The sequence below is a fragment of the Dermacentor andersoni genome, chromosome 11 (genome assembly GCF_023375885.2).
Source record: "Dermacentor andersoni chromosome 11, qqDerAnde1_hic_scaffold, whole genome shotgun sequence".
NCBI classification, from domain to species: domain Eukaryota; kingdom Metazoa; phylum Arthropoda; class Arachnida; order Ixodida; family Ixodidae; genus Dermacentor; species Dermacentor andersoni.
In genome coordinates this window covers 123,663,355-123,675,386 of record NC_092824.1, presented here as the reverse complement: position 1 = coordinate 123,675,386, position 12,032 = coordinate 123,663,355, and the positions used below count along the sequence as shown (strand labels likewise).

General features: G+C 49.6%; 2 protein-coding genes across 10 annotated transcripts in view; one reads left to right on the top strand and one right to left on the bottom strand.

Moving 5' to 3' along the window:
• The window catches only part of LOC126539643 (BBSome complex member BBS2-like), a 211,532-nt gene that overhangs the window by 152,009 nt on the left and 47,491 nt on the right, over nt 1-12,032 (top strand). The window lies entirely within an intron of this gene.
• LOC126539335 (sodium-dependent glucose transporter 1A-like) overlaps nt 1-12,032 on the bottom strand; it is a 212,214-nt gene that overhangs the window by 182,078 nt on the left and 18,104 nt on the right. The gene's annotated exons all lie outside the window — the stretch shown is intronic.

Here is a 12,032-nt window from a genome sequence, read left to right as displayed (position 1 = left end):
TAGAACCAAACCGTTGCGCCAAGGCTCGTTGTAATGGTTTAGCAGCATGAGTTGTGCTTTCTGCTCAAGATTGCCGAGCACCGCATAGGTAACGCTGTCCGACCCAGGTGGGGAAGAGCACCTGCAAATCACCAGTGCGCCTCAAGCTGCTCCATCAAAAACATTACATCCATGCAGGAATCCCGAGGCACAGATGTGACACATGGTGTAAGTGCACTTTGGGGCTGCAAGTCTACAAGTATTGAGCAATTTGTTCAGCAGACTCAATCCCTCTTCGACCTTGATACAAAGCGAGAGATTTGAAAGGAACACGCAGTTGCGGTGATACGCGAAGTCCACGCACGGTTCTCCGTATCCGAGGCAAGCGCTGACGTGGATCCAAATACTCATAGAATCATTTCCATCTTTAAGATTGCAGTGCATCAATGTGGCACTAAATCTTCTCTTGCAACTGCCTTGCCTCTCTGAGACTGTGGATGGATTTAGTTCTGCATCTTCTTTCAGCCCGCCGGCGAATCGCTCGTAGTCTCTGCAGATCAGCTTCAAATTCTTCATATTTCAGGAACGGCTGGAAACCGCGCGTAACCTCTTGCATGGCTTTTTGAATTTCGTGTTCCAGACTAGAATGGTTCCCTTCCTGACATACATCCTCCATGTGTGACCGAAACGCCGGTCAGTCAATTCGTTGTAGTGTCGTGGAGGAGTATTTAAATAGTCCCTTGATCTTCAGATATGTGGGAATATGGTCGCCTTCATGGGATTCGATGTCTGGGAACCATTACACATTTCTTTCAAGACTCCAAAAAGCCAGGGTCGAGACTAGACAGCTTCCGAATAGTGGCTAGCCGGGCTTGTTGGTACGAACACATTCTTTTGCAAACAGTGCGAATAACGGGACACAGAAAGAGGTACATGAAATCGAGGGTTCGACGGAAGCCCGTCTGGTCGGGATGAAGCATGAAGTAATAAAACGAAATCACGGCTGTATCTGGAATCGCTGGAGATACAAAAAACACGTCACACGCTCAATCGAAATGAGGTAACCCTCCCCCCGTCATACACGCGCTGCTTGCGTCACGTTCTGAAGTATACATAAGCTTCCATGAGCCTTCCGTCATCCCATTGTGAACAAGGCTTCCGTAGCGAAGCCGAAACGTCTTTTAGATTTATTCATCTTTTAGCACTTCTGTTGGTTGGTGTCCTTCGTTTTGTTACTTCAGAAAGAGGCACACGACACAGGCGCTGGCTTCCATCACGTAGGTTCATTGCGCGAGCGCAGAATATACAGGCAGGGAAGTAATATTAAAAGCATAAATGGCATGGAAACAAGAAAAGAATTATTTCAGATTACATGCGGGCGGAGATCGGTTTAATTTGCAGATATGCGATTTCCTTATCTAATAACTAGTTGGATGGTGAACTGATGCATGAAGGACCACGCTGAATGATGGCAAATGCTTTGATAATTTTAAAAATTAAATTATGGGGTTTTACGTGCCAAAACCACTTTCTGATTATGAGGCACGCCGTAGTGGAGGACTCCGGAAATTTCGACCACCTGGGGATCTTTAACGTGCACCTAAATCTAAGTACACGGTTGTTTTCGCATTTTGCCCCCATCGAAATGCGGCCGCCGTGGCCGGGATTCGATCCCGCGACCTCGTGTTCAGCAGCCCAACACCATAGCCACTGAGCAACCACAGCGGGTTTTTGATAATTTCACGCAAGCACTGGTCAGCGTGCTTTGGATGACAGTGACTTTTCTAAAATATGGGATGCATTTACATGACCTGCAATGCAGAGCAAGGTTGCTGCTGTAATTTTGTTTTATGTTGTTGGCGTGCTCCCTGAGGCGATCATTGAGGCAGCGTCCAATTTTATTTATTTTATTTATTTAACCGTGCTGCCGGCCAATTCTTTGGCCCTAGCAGGAGGGGCATTTTCGGAATGACAAACAATAAGTAACAGCAATAAACTCGAAAAGAAGCAAAGGGGGCAAAAGTACAACGCTAACACAATGGAGAAGCAATTTTCAACAAAACAAAAAAAGAACCAAAACAGACCGAACAGAACTAAAACTAGCAGAAAATACGTACATTTATACAATTGCAAGTATCTATAGCTCACAAAAGAAACATTCCAGTTCTGCTGAAAAGTATTCGGCCTTGATAACACTTGGCGGCAACTCATTCTACTTTTTCACTGTTCTAAGCAAAAAACTGTATTTGTAGAAATTAGTTTTCGCAAAAATAGGCCTCAGTGAATGTTCCGCTGTGTGCCTTGTTTTCCTAGTAGCAGCAGGTTGAGCATAACTTGCTTCAGATAGGGCGATTTTTCCGGACAGAAAATTGTAAAGTAACAAAAGTCGGTTTATTTTTGTGCGTATCTCGAATGTTGTAATCTTATTATGTTTCATCAATGACGATGGAGAATCCATCCTTCTATGTTTTCCGAATATAAACCGTACAGCCTTTCTTTGAACACCCTCAAGTTTTATTATATCTTTCTTAACATATGGGTCCCACAGTGCAGACCTAACATATGCGCTACAAGCTAGAACGCTTACAGGAACATATCGAAGTTTCCTCACAAGAAAACATAGCTCTTGAAAAGCTGACACACACACACACACACACACACACACACATATATATATATATATATATATATATATATATATATATATATATATATACGCGCCAGACGCCAATTATCAGATATTTTGCCCATTTCCAGTGAAAAGTTAGAGCTCTGTTAGGTCCCAGAAATTTGTTCGGCATATCTCCTGAAAAACGGGTTCAGGAGACCGTCCGGCCCAATAGCTTTACACATATCAACATTTAAAATCAACGCCAAAACCCCTTCACGCGTTACCCGAATGTCCTGCGGGAGGTCCGATGCGGTGGTTCGTGGCTCATATTCTTCATACTCAGAAAATACTTTGAAAGTACTCGTTAAAGGTATCCGCTATGCTAGAAGGATCTGTCTGAATGACACCATCGACATTCAATTTGGACACTTCGACTTTTGCGTTACCTAAGTAGAGCCAGAAATTATAAGGATCGTTTTTAATGAACTCCGTAAAGCTGTTGTTGAAAAAAATATTTCTAGCTTGCCTAACTTTTGTTAACAAATCGTCTTTAAGGAGTCTGAACTGCTCGAATTCTGTTTTACATTTCTTCCTCCATCGTTTTATTTTTCTTTTACTCTGAATTATTTCTCTGGTGATCCATGGGTTTAATCTACGCTGAGGGAACGCTTTTAGTGGCACAAAGTTTTCGACCCAGTGGTGAATAACATTACGAAATTGCTTCCATGCTGCCTCTATATTACTTATAGGACCGCATAGATGAGTATCCAAATAGCCTATTATGGCCACATCATACGCCCGAGCAAAGTCCTTGACAACTTTTATCACAGAAGCATTTTTTTGCCTATCAGCGTCTTTAATCCATCAGTAGAAAATTAATTTGTAATCTGAAATACCCTCCTCAACTAACAGAGTACCTCCACCGAAAATGTCACTGATAAACAAAAGATCTAGGACTGAATTTCCTCTTGTGTTTACTTTGTGGGGATGCGAGACTCTCACGCGTCCCCTGAGATCTAGTTTTCCCGCATAGCTCGTCTCCTGCAGGGCGGCCTCACCGCGTGGCTTGGCGCCCGCGGTGGTCGGAGTGGTTGAAGCGCCGTACGAGAGATGGCGCGAGTGTTGCGCTGCTGACGCCACCTACAGGCGGGGCTACTTGGGCGCGGAGAAGGAAGGCTCGCTATTTTTGGGCGGCGGGCCGGCGGACGCACCGCGCGTGCGCCGATCCATGCTTCTGCGAGACCGTCTCGCGTGGCCGCCTTCGAGCGCGCCACCGTTCGCGTGACCGCACGCGCGAACGACCAGGCCTTGGGATCCAGCACGGGGCGAACATATTCACTCGCTATCCGGTCGCGGTGAGACGGACTTCCTAGATTTGTCGCGCGCCCATCGGCATGTTTTGGGGATAGCAACTCGGCTAGCAGGCATTGATCTATGAAAGGTGCAATAAATGCCCTTGTGATTGTTTGCTCTACTGTGTTGTCGTTTCTTTGTCCCAAGAGCACGGAGGAGAACCCCACAACTTTCACGACTTGCTTGAGGTTAAGGGTAAGCACAATGTCCAATATGGTGTCTTCGGGGGTGGAGCAACCATAGTTAAGCTCTTGCCAATTAATAAAGGGCAAATTAAGATCACCAGTTATTACTAGACTTTTCCCTGAAATTGTAGCATATGATTGCACAACTGGTTCAAGTACAAGTCATCAGTATCGGGAGGGCGATAACCAGCGACAAGAACAAACGTAATATAAAAAAACGTGACTCTCAAAGACAGGCTTTTATGGTTATCAGTCTGGTCAAGTACCTGTACGTTGACCCCCTTTCGAGCAATGACAGCTACGCCGCCACCACGTGAGCCTGTCAGGATTGGGGGCTCAATCCCACCGTTCATAACTCGTTGTCAAGATTGGAGTCGGGCATGAATTAGAAGGTAGCTGGCCCATGCCGTCATCCAACTTATCCACGCTGAGGACGTTGTTGAAGGGAAGGACTGCTTCTAATCGAGAACGAGGAATATGGGTTTATTTACAGTATCTACATCAGTCTAGTATGACTGCGAGAGAAAGTGTGCCAGTCTAACATGACTGCTTGAGAAAGTGTGCCTCGAGCATCCGCACAACAGCGGTTTATAAACACTCGGTCCCCCCCTCGATTCCAAGGTGACGGAAACGTTCGTCCAGTCATCGTAAACAAGCCGCCTCTCCGCGGGACGGCTTATACACGCGCACACACACACACACACAAGTCCACGGTCCGGAACCGACGTCACACGGACTTCGTAGAACTCGGAGCTGACCCCCGCAGCGCGGCCGGTAGTCCATTGTTTTGCGTCTCGAACGGCGCGTGGAAAGAGGCATCAGTAGACGTTCCCGCGGGCACTCCCCCGCTCGCGGCTGACCAGGTGGATGGTGGCGGGCTCAGTAACAACAGTTGGTCCACCGACCACGTTTAGTCACAATGGCGACAAGGCTAGAGCGTAACGGTGGCGTTCCAAGCAAAGGTTGCCGCCGCTGTCGCAGCTGGCTGGCAGAACTTGCACCTGAGCAGGCCGTTGTTAACAAGCCTCTATCCAGTCTGTACAACTGATAGGCAGGCGAAATAACTTCGTCTCGGATGAACTCAGTTAGCCAAGTTTCTGTTATGACGCAGACATGTGGATCATACAGCAGCAACAAATGTTCAAGTTTATCCCATTTCGAGCGTTCAGATTATCCAGCGTGGTCCTGTCCGTTTCTTTTTACTTATGCTCGCGTCCGTGCTTGCTGGAACCCCTTATACGTTCACCATGCACCAACTGGCCCAGCAAACCACACTACTTATCCAATTTATTTACAACACTTTGAGAATTCAAAGAAAGCAAGCGTAGCTGGCAAGGCTGTAGTTGCTAGCTAGGTGCAACCGCTGGAAGGTTTCGGCAAACATTTCTCGGTTTTGGCACTGCTTTGCGTGAATGGGAGCCATTCACATGTAAGGGCAGTTGTCAACCCGTCAACCCAAAGCCTATCGTGTACCAGAGACACCTTCTTTCCTGCTTCTTTATCAATCTTGGCACTGTCTCAAAGTAGCTTACGCCTTCTGAGTGTGTCTGCGCAGTAGTCGTTTTGAATAGAAATTTGCGTTGCTTTAGTTTTTTTTACGTTGTTCCAGACCGCTTGCTTTTCTCTGTAATCTTGGAAATAAAGAATAATCGGACGATTCGGCTTTGACCGGCCAAGCCTGTGAATGCGGGCGACCGACAAGCAGGTGACGCCCATTTTATCTTGAAATAGTTACTTTATAATGGTAGTTCGCACGGTTGCTTCCGATTCTGCAAGTGTATCAGGAACGCCGAATACAATCTGGTTTGACTGGCGGCTTCTATCCTCTAAATCCACGAATTTTTCCTGCTGCATGTAAAGCGTCTTTTCGATTTCCGCTAAGCGAATACCTTCATTCAGGGAAGTCTGGTTTTTTAATTCTTTTACTTCGTCTTCTAGTCTTGTCAAACGCGCACCAAAGCTATATATCAATTTTTCCGTAGTCTCCAGGCCGTCTTTCAAGTAGGATTTATCAGTTTTAATCAACTTCTGACCTTCCACAAGCATTGCTAACATCTCCTCTACCGTAGGTTGTTACGTTTCGCCTACAACGCGCGGTATAGCCGGCGCGGATGCAACGGACGCCGGAGCTTCGTTCAAAGCGGCGGACATTTTGGCCCGTTCGGAGCTCCCGCAGTCTCCCCGCCAAGCGCGTCCAGGCGTGTTTCAGTGCCACGTGTCTTCGTGTGTGCGTGTGTGTGTGTGTGCCCACGCTTGTCAAAGCGCGGCAGCCGGGGAGAGGAGCTCCCCAAGTGTGAAGCGAGGAGGTCTGATCGGCGCCCCACTGGCGGATGCGTCACTACACTCGTCTCAACATGTCTCTCAGCGTGTCCGTGCCCCGTCACGTGCGCCTATATCGAGGCGTTCCCTCTTGCCCTCGACTCCGAGACTATAAAAGCAGCTGCCCCCGGACGCCGGGAGAGAGGCTCCGATTTCATCCGTTGAGTTACGTGCTCTCCCGTCTCTCCACTTCGGTCGACCTGACCGCGCGCTCTTTTGCGATGTTAGAATAAACCAGTTGTTCTGTTACCAGCCGACTCATGCTTTGCCGGGACCTTCGGATGCTTCCAGTGCCCCAGGCCGCCAGGCCAACGCTACCCTTGGGGCTTGCGACCCATTTGCAATAACGGGCGTCAGCACTGAGGTTCCAACAGCTGGTGGCAGCGGTGCGATTCAAACAGCTGGTTGCCAGCGGTGAGATCGCGACAACGGAGGCCAGCAGCGAAGAGATGCGGTTGACTGTATGCTGAGCAGCACAACGACCATCCGGGAGCAGTGCAACGAGCCCTGTGTGATGACTGGTTGCCTGCAGCGGAACGACTGCGCTGAATTCTTGGCTGCGAGGTTTGGTGAGTGCGGGACTTTCTTCTTCTGAGTTTTGCCAGGCTTTTGTTAGTGTCAGAAACAGAGCTGGTAATTGTGGTTGTCGTTGCTGCCGGGTTAGTTTGCGGCAAGACAATAGTAGGCAGTAGAGAAAGCAGCATTCGGAGCAGCCATGGATTTGAAGTCGTTGCGCAAACCGAAATTGCTGGAGCTTGCAAGAGAGTTGGGTCTGGATGTCTCAGACAAACTCAGAAAACCAGAACTGCTAAGGGCTATTCTTGAGTTAGAAGCTGAGGATGACGAGCTGTCGGAATGCCTTGAGACCATTGAGGAGAGGGAGACGGCAAAAAGACAGGAGCGCGAACTTAAAGAACAGAAAGAGAGACAGGAGCGTGAACTTAAAGAACAGAAAGAAAAAGAAGAGCGTGAACGTAAAGAACAGATAGAACGGGAGCAACAAGAGAAAAAAGAAGAGCGCGACCGTCAACACGCTTTGGAAATGAAGCGTCTCGAGATTGAGATGGAACGCGCTCGTAATGGAAGTCAGGCACACGGTGCAGGAGAACGAGTATTGTTCAAAATGACTGACCTGATGCGGCCGTTTAGGCTTGGAGAGGACATTGGTTTGTTCCTGGTTAACTTTGAGCGAACGTGCGAGAAGCAGGGGTTCTCTCGGGAAACGTGGCCACAGCGCTTGCTCACTTTGTTACCCGGCGAGGCGGCCGACGTAGTCGCTCGCTTGAATAGAGAGGAGGCAGAGGATTTCGACAAAGTGAAATCGAGTCTGCTAAAAAAGTACAGGCTGTCAGCGGAGGCTTTCCGTCGGAAGTTTCGGGAAAACGAGAAAGGCAGAAGTGAGTCATATACAGAGTTTGCGTACAGGCTTATGTCAAACATGCAGGAGTGGCTCAAAGAAGAGAAAGCGTTTGGTGACCACGAGAAAGTTCTGCAGTGTTTCGGGCTAGAACAGTTTTATAGTCGGTTACCTGAGAACGTGCGGTACTGGGTCTTGGATAGGCCAGACGTTAGTACGGTGGCTCGAGCGGCTGAGCTAGCCGAGGAGTTTGTGACGCGTCGGGCTCGCGGAGCTAAGGACGGTCAAAAGGGTGAATTTGGCTCCAAGTTTGAGAGGCCAAAGTTCACGCCCATGAGAGCAAAGGGGGACACACGTAGTGCGGATGCGAGTGAAAGCAGTCCGACCGAACGTAAGGAGGCGGCGGCAACCGAAGCCGAACGCAGAAAGCGGTTCGAGACGAGGCAAGCGCGCGTTTGTTATACGTGCCAGAAGCCGGGTCACTTTTCGGCGCAGTGTCCAGAAACAAAAACAAAAGTCGTGTTTTTGTCTTTATGCAGCACTGACGAGAACATGAAGCTTCTCGAGCCTTGCATGCGAGACCTCCTCGTGAACGGGAAAGAGTGCCGAATACTTCGCGATTCCGCAGCTACAATGGATGTAGTTCACCCCTCTTACGTAAAACCCGATATGTTCACGGGCGAGTGTGCATGGATCAAGCAAGCCGTGGAAGCTCATAGCGTGTGTCTGCCCGTAGCAAAAGTGCTTATTGAAGGACCTTTCGGAGCGCTTGAGACGGAGGCCGCAGTGTCATCTATGCTGCCCCCCCAGTACCCGTACCTATTTTCGAACAGGTCCGATCACCTCCTGCGCGAGAAGGGGCTTTTGTTTGGTGAGGCTAGCGTTCAGGCCTTAACCAGATCGAAGGTTCGGGAGCTCGCTGCAAAGGCGGTAGTTGCGGGGCCGACGTTGTCGTGCAATGAAAAAGGGTCAGAGGCGCAGCAAGCTGATATTCAGAGCACGCCCGAACTGAATAAAATTGAGCCTGTAGCGTTGAAGGCACCAGATACTGGAGAGGAAATGCCCGACACGGGAAAGTTAGAAGAGCTATCTGCAGATTTGCTCATCGCGCCTACGTCAGACGGACTTAATAGGTTGCTAAAAGTCAGCCGGGCGGCTTTGATAGCCGAGCAAAAGAAGGATGGCAGCCTAGAAAACATACGCTGCATTGTCAAGGAAGGTATCGCCAAGAAAAATGCTCGCTTTGTGGAAAGAGGTGGGGTCCTGTACCGAAAGTATCTAGACCGCAGAGGAGTGGAGTTCGATCAGCTGATCGTGCCTCAATGCTATCGTCAGGATCTGTTGCGCTTGTCGCATGGGGGTTCGTGGTCCGGACACCTAGGAGTTAAGAAAACTAAGGACCGTCTCTTGCAAGAGTACTATTGGCCAGGGTGTTTTCGGGACGCAGACCACTTTGTGAAGACATGTGACACCTGTCAGCGGGTGGGCAAACCAGGGGACAAATCGAGGGCGCCGTTGAAGTTGGTACCTATCATTACGGAGCCTTTCAGACGGCTCGTTATTGATACAGTGGGACCTCTGCCGGTAACAGCCACGGGGTACAGACACATTTTGACTGTGATCTGCCCAGCGACAAAGTTCCCTGAAGCAGTGCCGCTTAAAGAACTAAGCTCAGTTGAGATAGTCAATGCACTACTGTCCATATTTGCGCGAGTTGGTTTTCCTGCGGAAATCCAGTCAGATCAGGGCACGGTGTTTACGAGCGCTTTGACGACAGCCTTTCTCGAAAGGTGCGGGGTAAAGCTGTTACACAGCTCAGTGCACCACCCCCAGTCGAATTCCGTTGAGAAGCTCCACTCCGTCATGAAGCGCGTGTTGAGAGCATTGTGTTTTGAACAACAAACTGACTGGGAGCTGTGTCTGCCTGGGGTGATGTTTGCATTAAGGACCGCGCCGCATGCGGCTACGGGGTTTTCGCCAGCTGAGCTGGTGTACGGTCGCTCTCTGCGATCTCCGCTTCGCATGCTTCGAGAATCGTGGGAAGGCAGGGGCGACGACCCAGTCGTGGTGGAGTACGTGCTTAAGCTCCTCGAACGCTTAAGAAGGGCACAGGAGTTGTCAGGTGAAGCAATGGCAAAGGTCCAGCAGAGGGCCAAGGTTTATTATGATCGGACAGCCAGGGCCCGTCGTTTTGAGGTGGGCGATGAGGTCATGATATTGCGCACATCGCTAAAGAACAAACTCGACGTGCAGTGGGAGGGCCCAGCACGGATTGTTCAAAAACTGTCGGACGTTAACTACGTGGTGAGTCTGCCAGGAAAACGGAAAGCACAGCAAGTTTACCACTGTAATCTGCTCAAACCCTATAAGCAACGGGAAGCAGTAGTGTGTATGATGGTAAACGCTCCCGAAGAGCTTCCGGTCGAGCTTCCGGGACTAGGCTCAGTGACGAACAGGAAAGACACCGATCAAGTCATTAGTGACTTAATCAGTAAAGCATCGCTGTCGCCTGAGCAGAAAACCGAACTACACCAGCTCTTACAAGAGTTTCAAGGTCTGTTCTCTGAGAGGCCTGGTAGGACTTCTGTCCTTACTCACGACATAGAACTTACCTCCCCAGAGCCAGTACGATCCAAAGCGTACCGGGTGTCACCCCGCCAGAGCGATATCATGGAGGCTGAGGTAAAGAAAATGCTACAGCTCGGTGTTATTGAGGCGGGTGAGAGTGATTATACCTCCCCTTTGATTTTAGTTGAGGTACCGGGCAAGGAACCTCGTCCTTGCATCGACTACCGCAGGCTTAATTCCATCACTAAGGATCAAATTTATCCGATCCCTAACATCGAGGAGCGCCTTGAGAGAGTGAGTAGCGCTCAGTTTATTTCCACCCTAGATCTTGTCAGGGGTTATTGGCAGGTTCCACTTACAGAAGAGGCTAGTAGGTATGCGGCGTTCATTTCACCAATGGGAACATTCCGTCCTAAAGTGTTGAGCTTTGGTTTGAAGAACGCGCCATACTGCTTTTCAAGCCTCATGGATAAAGTGTTGCGGGGACAGCAAGAATTCGCTTTACCGTATCTAGACGACGTAGCGATATTCTCCGCATCCTGGCCTGAGCATATGGCCCACTTGCGGGCAGTGCTAACCCGCCTGCGCGATGCGGGCTTGACAGTCAAGGCTCCCAAGTGCCAGTTAGCACAGGCCGAGGTTGTCTACCTCGGTCACGTGATTGGTCGGGGTCGTCGCGGCCCCTCTGAAATAAAGGTGGCCGCTGTGCGAGACTTCCCGCAACCGCGCACGAAGACCGATATTCGGTCGTTCTTAGGTGTCGCCGGCTACTATCAGAGGTACATCCCCAGGTACTCTGATATCGCGGCTCCCCTGACGGATGCTCTAAGAAAGACAGAGCCGCAAACAGTCGTCTGGGACGAGACGAAGGAAAGAGCTTTTAGCGCCCTAAAGAGCGCCCTAACAAGCCAGCCTGTGCTACGATCGCCCGACTACACAAAAGGGTTCGTTGTTCAGTGTGATGCTAGTGAGCGAGGCATGGGCGTTGTACTGTGCCAACGGGAAAATAGAGAAGTAGAACACCCCGTCCTGTATGCTAGTCGTAAGCTGACCAGTCGTGAGCAGGCGTACAGCGCCACCGAGAAAGAGTGTGCGTGTATCGTGTGGGCCGTTCAGAAATTGTCATGCTACCTAGCCGGCTCGAGGTTTATCATTGAGACGGATCACTGCCCTCTCCAATGGCTGCAGACCATCTCTCCCAAAAATGGCCGCCTCCTGCGCTGGAGCCTCGCTTTGCAACAATATTCCTTTGAGGTGCGTTACAAAAAGGGGAGTCTCAACGGTAACGCCGATGGCTTAAGTCGAAGCCCCTAACGTGGGAATCAGCCTCAAAATTGTTTGTTACTGATGTTTTTCTTCCTGAGGCAGGATTTTTAACATATTGCTTTTGTGTAGTGTTTCAAAGTGATGATGTGCTTTCTCGTGCAATTTTCCAATTTGTGGACGTGTTCTGAGTGCTGCTAAACTACTGTAAGGAACTAGGCAGTAGTATAAAAGGGGAAAGAGCCTGGCAGGGCTTAGTGAGGGTTGTGCCGTGCTTGCTGACTGAGCGGTTGAGTTTCGGCGTAGTTCTAACGCTTGCCGGGAACGAGAACAAAAATGTCAACTCTCCCGAAGTCACTTTGCAGTGTCCTGGGTGAACCTGAACGAGAGAACGAGG